Source organism: Pediculus humanus, genomic scaffold, assembly GCF_000006295.1.
Source record: "Pediculus humanus corporis 1103172108256 genomic scaffold, whole genome shotgun sequence".
Lineage (NCBI taxonomy): Eukaryota > Metazoa > Arthropoda > Insecta > Psocodea > Pediculidae > Pediculus > Pediculus humanus.
The window spans coordinates 269,357-276,315 of NW_002987825.1; positions in this window are offsets into that span (position 1 = coordinate 269,357).

Sequence of the window (6,959 nt, forward strand, 5' to 3'; positions counted from 1 at the left end):
TGTCTCTTGATTTTATTCTTTTATCTTTACTCTTTATGAAACATTGTTCACTAACGAGTATTGCCTAGGAAAGGTTCTACTACTTGCAGCTATAAAGCTTAAAATTATGTTCCTGATAAGAAGCCAATGTGAAGAGATACAACAGTCTACCATACAGAAGACATAGCACCTACTACTACTCAAGGAGTCTCAACCTGGACGGAACCATTCAGAACCCGACATAGGAAGCTGTCAAATCCGAACAAGAGGAGAAAACAAATTCTTTTTTCAAAATAATTGTTTTCCGTCTTAAGGGGGGAGGTGTTATGATCCCGTACTCAATATTCACATTTTCAACTTTTTATAAACAAAAGACTGGCGACGAACTCAAATTGTTCTTCTTTAGAAGTCGAAGCTTCTAAAGACTCCTTCTTTTATTTTATTTGCAAGTGTCTGCTCGAACATTCGAAACAGTTGACTGGCGAAAGACAAAAGTAATATAGGGAAGCTACACAGCTTTGCATTTATTCATTTGATTTTTAGTCTAGCTGTAATAAGTTCTTGTTTATTAATATTAGTTTTGTGATAGTTTTAAGTGCTTGTTCATTACTTACAAAATAAAGAACGAACCGAATATAACAATATATATATATATATATATATATATATATATATATATATATATTTTAATTTTATTTACTCTATGATTAATTTTTAAATGATGACGCCCGTTCGATTTTTTCCGCCATTTTTTAAAAATAATTATTATTATTGTTGTGGTTGTTGTTGTTGTTGTCGTTGTGAGTTTTAATACGTTCGTATGTTTAAAATGTATAAAAATATACCGGCCGCCATTTTGTTTTAAATATTTTTACGTTTTGTAAAAAAAAAGAAAGAAAGAAAGAAAAGTTTATTCGGAGGGAGAGTAGAAAAAAAGTTTATAATTGAAAGTTTTTCCTTTTTCTTTTTTTTTTTTATTGGGTTTTGACATAAGTAAACTTTCAAAGTCATCATCATCATCATGGTCGTCCTCGTCGTCGTTGTCGTCGTCGTCGTAGTCACGTGATTTTTTTTTCAAAAAGGGATTTATTTGAACCGAAGAAAAAAACTTATTGTTTACTCACAAAGACAAACATTTGGCAATTAAAAGAGAAACCCAAGTAAAGTGAATTTCTAGTTGGTGGAGGGAAGAGGAGAAGGAAGAAACGGAAAAAAGGAAAAAGTATCCTTTTTCTGCTTGTTTGTCGGTTTGCAAAACGAACGACAAACCAAACAACCAAAGGAAAGAATCTTGGGAGAAAAAAAAAAAGAAAAGGAAATAAAATAAAATAAAAAACGACGTTAAAGGCAAAAACTGGGTGGGGGGATGGTTAGGGGGAAGAATGAAAAATGAAAAAAGGCAAAAAAAAAAAGGCGATAGAAAAAGTCGGATTGATTTTTTTTTCTTTATTTATTTATTTATTTATTCCAGTTTTCCAGTAAGGGTCGGTCGGCCGGTCGGAATCCGTAACGGAAAATCAAATTTTCTTTTTTTTTTTTTAACAAAAATTTTTTCAAAATGGCGGCAACAAACGTATAAACAAAAAAAAGTCAAATTATTTTACACTCGTGTTAAAGAATAAAAAAAAAAAAAACCGAACGAAAGAGGATCGATGATGATGAAAATTATAAAGTTTTCCATTTTTCTTTTTTTTCGGAACGTTTTTTTTTCCTTAAAAGTCTGGATTTTTACTGGAAAAATAAAAAAATGGTTTTCTAGTAAATGTTTTTTTTTTTTTTAATTGCACGAATGACAAAACCCGAAAAATGGAATTTTTTTTTTTTTTGAAGTATAAATTCTTCTTTGTGATTTTTTTGTTTGGGGGGAAAGAAAATCGCGAAAAAGATAGAAAAAAAGGAAAAAAATTATACATATATATATAAAATTATTCTTTATAATTTCTCAATGATAACTCGACAAACAGAAAAAAACCCTTTAATAAAATGACAAAAAAATATGGGGGAAAAATGAAAAAAAAAAAAAAAAAGAAAATATTACCGAGGATTATTATTATTATTATTATTATTATTATTATTTGTGATATATATATTTTTTTTTTCCTCTTTTTTTTTTTTTTTTTTTTTTTCTTTCTTTCTTTCTTTTAAAACAAATGTCGTGTCATTAGATTTTATTATTATTTTATTTTATTTAATTTAATACGAAAAAAAAAAAAAATTTTTTTTTCTTTTAATTGTTTATAATTTTTTTCTTTTATTTGTCTACTCGACTTTTCGTTGTTTTTATTATCATTGTTATCATTATTATCATCATTATTATTATCATTATTATTATTATTATTATTAATTTTTAATTCATTTTATTTTATTTTTCTTCCACTTTTTTTTTTTTTTAATTTTATTTAATCTTCTTTTATGATTTTTATTTTTGTCCTTTGGTTTTTTTTTTCCTGAGTGAGTGAGGGCCGCCATCTTTTAATTTTGTTTACTTTTTTTTTTATAAAATTTTTATTTATCAATTATCACAATCGTTTGTTGTTGTTGTTACTGTCGCTGTCGCTGTTTGTTGTTTTCTAATTTTATTTATTTATTTTAATTTTTTTTTTTAAATTAATAAAAATTATCGTCGTCGTGCGGGTTTTTTTTTTTTTTTTTTTTTTTTGTTCAAAGGTTTTTGTTTGTTGCGAATTTTGTTTGTCGTCTAACAAACTAAACTACAAAAAAAAAAAAAAAAAAAACTTTTTTCAAAAACGTCGCCGTTTGTTGTCGCCAGAGAATAAAAAAAAATATTAAAATTTTTTTTTTTTTCTGTTGTTGTTCTTTTTGTGAAATGGATGAAAGCGAAGAAAGAATTTAAAAAATTTTGACTCAGACATTTTGAATTCCAGTTCGCGATTTTTTTTTTACTTTTTTAAAAATGGAAAATTTTCCGGAAGATTTACTTTGATGTTAAAAAGAAAAAAGTATAAAAAAAGTAGTGGGGGGGCCGTCAAGGTTTGAGAATTTTTTAAAAAAAAAAAAAAGAAAGGATGGAAGGAAGGAAAGAAGAAAAATTAATGTGGCATTTTTTTTTTCATGTGACGTCATCGCGAAACGTTTTTTTTTTTTTTTTAATTAAAATGGTTTATACGGCTTCATTGTGTAAATAATTTTACCTAATTTTAAATTTATTTATCTTTGTTTAACCTTCTTCCCGCTCCTCTCCCTCACTCTTCCTCTTGCCCCTCTTTCGCTCTCTCGTCTCTCCCTCCCTCTTTCTCTCTTTTCCCCCCAACTAAATTTAAAATTTTTTTCTTTTTTTTTTCTTCTTCTTCTTCATTTTAAAGTTAGCGTAACCGTTAAACGCTGGGGCATTAAACCTCTTCCTTAAAAAAAAATTAAACGTGGGGGGGGTGGAGGAGCCAAAGGGGCGCAAGAAGAAAAAAAATATTTGTTTGTTTTTAATGCATAAAGTTGGTTGAAAAGATTAAAAAAAAAAAAAAAAAAAAAAAAAATGAAAAAAAAAATGGAAGAAAATTAATTGAAAGTTTTTAATCTTTAAAGTTCGCTTAACTGGAATTTTTACTGGAGGGCTAAAGTCTTTTTTTTTTTCTTCCGCCGTCTATCTCTCTCTCTCTCTCTCGCTCTCCTTCCACCTTCTCCTCCCCCTCCCCCTCCTCTCTCTTTTATTTTTTTTTATACTTTATTAAAAACGATTAATTTTTTTCTTCTTTTATTTATTTATTTATTTAAATACGTAAGATTACTGGAAAAGTTATGGAATTTATAAGAGGGAGAAAGAGGGGGAACGGAGGAGGAGGAGAAGGGCGAGATGAATAAGTGCGCGTAATTCGACATTTTGAAAAATAAAAGAAATGAAAATTCAATTTTTTTTTTTTTTTTTTTTTTTTTTTACGAAGGGAGTCCATTTCCTGACGACTTTTGGTTATTTTATTTCCTTTTAATAAATATTAAATGGATAGAAAGAGAGAGAAAGAGAATGTATGTATGACGTATTAAAAATGTGTGTACGTTTTGTGTCAATGGAAATTAAATGGAAATTGAAAAAGGATCGTTATTTTTTTTTGTGTTTATGTGCATAACTGAAAATGTCGGATGGTGTGAAGAAAAAAAAAAAAAAAGGGAAAAAAAGAAAATTTTTTTTTTTTGAATGTTTTAAACGAAACGGTTTTGGTAAAAAAAAAAAAAATTTAATTATCGGCGACGTGTCAATAGACACACGCACACATTTGATGAGGATAATGGTAATAAACGCGGATGTTTTGAGTTAAATGTAAATTAATTGAAAATTAATTGGGTTTTATTATTAGTGAATAAAAAAAAAAAAAAATGGCGTCAAAACTCTGTGAAAAATTTTTTTTTTTTTTTTTTTCGGTTTTGTTCTTTTCGTCTACTAGAATCAAACGGTCGAATCCGATAATCGGAAAAATGAGTGAATTTTTTTTTTTTTTTTTTTTTGGCGGAAATGACGAATTAAATAATTTTCAAAGGAAAAAAAGGAAAGACGAGAAGGGGAGGAGAGTTCAGGAGGGCGGGAGGTGGGAGGCGAGGGAAAGGGAAAATGTCTACTCGAAGCGTAAAATTTTTTTCTTTTTTTTTTTTTTAATTTTAATTTGTTTAATAATTTTACTTGAATTACTTTTGTATTTCCGTTTCCGGACGACGAGGTTTTTATCACATCCGTTCCAGCAAGTTTTTTTTTTTTTTTTATCGATTCCTAATCGAAACCGAATGAAAAATTCCAGCCCTTTCGGCCATATTGAAATTTTTTTTTTTCCTACATCGAAATATTTCTCCGATTTTAAAATCCGTCGCCATTTTGTTTTTAGCTTTTTCCTTTTGTCATTTTTATGAATTTTAGACAATGATAACAACTTGTTTGTTTGTTGATTGTTTTTCCATTTTTTAAAACAAAATTCCGAAGTAGAAAAACGATGAGTTTAAGATGCGATTCATCGCTACGAAAAATCAAAAAAAATTTGGAAATTTTCCTCGGATTTTCTCGTCACGTCATCACCCCCACCGACTTCTCCACTACCGCCACCCGACAAGAATGATTTATCATTTTCAATTGAGATTAATTGGAAAATTAAAGAATCATCTTCTTCTTCCCCCTCCCCCCTTCTCCCCGTTTCTTTTTTTTATTTTTGTTTTCGTTGTTAAAACTTTAAGAGAATAAATTTTTCGTAATTACGAACTATTATTATTATCATCGTCATAATCATTTGCGATTCTTGTGTCAGAAGGTAAAAAAAAATTATTATTATTATTATTATTATTCCTCCTTTCGTTGTGTGTGTATGTGTTTGCCATATGGAAAAGCGTCGAACGACAATTAAAATTTGTTTTGGGCGTTCACGAGTTCGAGTTGATTAATGAGAGTCTTTTTAAGTCATTTTCGATCCTCACCTAAAAATAATTTATTATCACGTTGTTGGTTTTGCTCCTGGAACGAACGTCGGATGGTCGAACGGTCATTCGTTTATAAAAACCGTGTTTGAAATTGTTTTGTTGAAGTGCGAACTTCTGGAAAACTGGAGAAGAAGAAAAACAAAACGAAAAAAAAAGGAAAATTATTAAATGAAATGCTTTTTATCGCGAATTTAAATTTTTAATTTTTTCTCTCTCTTTCTCTCTCTCTCTCTCTCTCTCTCTCTCTCTCTCTCTCGCACACGTAAGATAAATATAAAAACTAAACGAATTTCATTCCAAAAAATTTTGAAAATTTTCTTATCCGATATATATAAATAGACGGCTGGAAATTTTTTTTTTTTTCCTTTTTTTCTTCTTTTTCAAAAATTCTTCTCCGGTAATAATTTTAATAATAGTGATTTTCGTAAAAAAAAAAAAAAAGACCGTTAAAAACTTTTAGTTTTTTTTTTTTTATTCTCTCCAGGAATTTTTTTTTTTGGGAATGATGATGATGATGGAAAAGGGTGTGAAAGATGCGGAAAAGTCAAACAAAAAGCTATTTAAAATGATAAATGATAAGAAAATTTAAAATTTTTATGATCTTTGAGTTGGGGTGGGGATGGGGAGAGGTGGAGGGGAAAAGAGAGAGTTTATGACTTTTGAATGCGTAACCAAAAAAATATTTTCAGGAGAAAACCGCGAATAAATTTTTTTTTTTTTTTTTTTTTTTTTTGGAGAATGAAATTCGGTCGTTGATGTCGTTATAAAGAAAATGATTTAAAAAAAAAAAAAAGTAGAAAACACGGAAACGGAAGTGAAATAATGAAGTTTTATACTTATTGTAAAGAGTGTTTAAAAAAAAAAAAAACTTTAATTCCTGGATATTCAGTTTTCTCTCATTCTCTTTGTCTCTTTTTTTCTCCAGCCAACTGTCACATTCAAATATAATATAAATAAATTTAAATGAAGGATTTTTTTTTTTTTTTTTTTTTTTGACATGCCGGACACGAGACACTGGACATGACACGTTGGACAAACAACCATTCATTCTTTTTCGGTCGTCATCGTTGTCGTCTGTTTCGACGTAAATTTTTTATTTATTCAACCGTTCTGGTTGTCGTTGTTGTTGTTTTTTATAAAAACATTTTATAACGGTTTGAAAATAAAAAAAAATGGAGAGGAGGAGAAGAAGAGAGGAAATTTAAAATTATACGAGTAGGAGAAGGAAAATTAAACGTTTACATTAGCATTCAACGGGAACACGGGAGCAAACGATAATAATAATAATAATAATAATAATAATAATAATAATAATAATAATAATAATAATAATAAAAATAATGTTGTCGTTGTAACTGACGACTCGTCGAATTCGTCGGATGTGACTTCAATAACCTACAACAGGATGATAAAAGAAAAGTTGAATTCTATTTTCCCAGAGAAATTCAATTAATCCCTGTTGTAATTTATTCTAAAAACTTTTGACGATCATCTTCTAACATTTAACAACGAATTGAAATTTAGCCGTGGGAAACAATCGTGGGGGGAAGGGAGGGGAAACCCCTCTCACC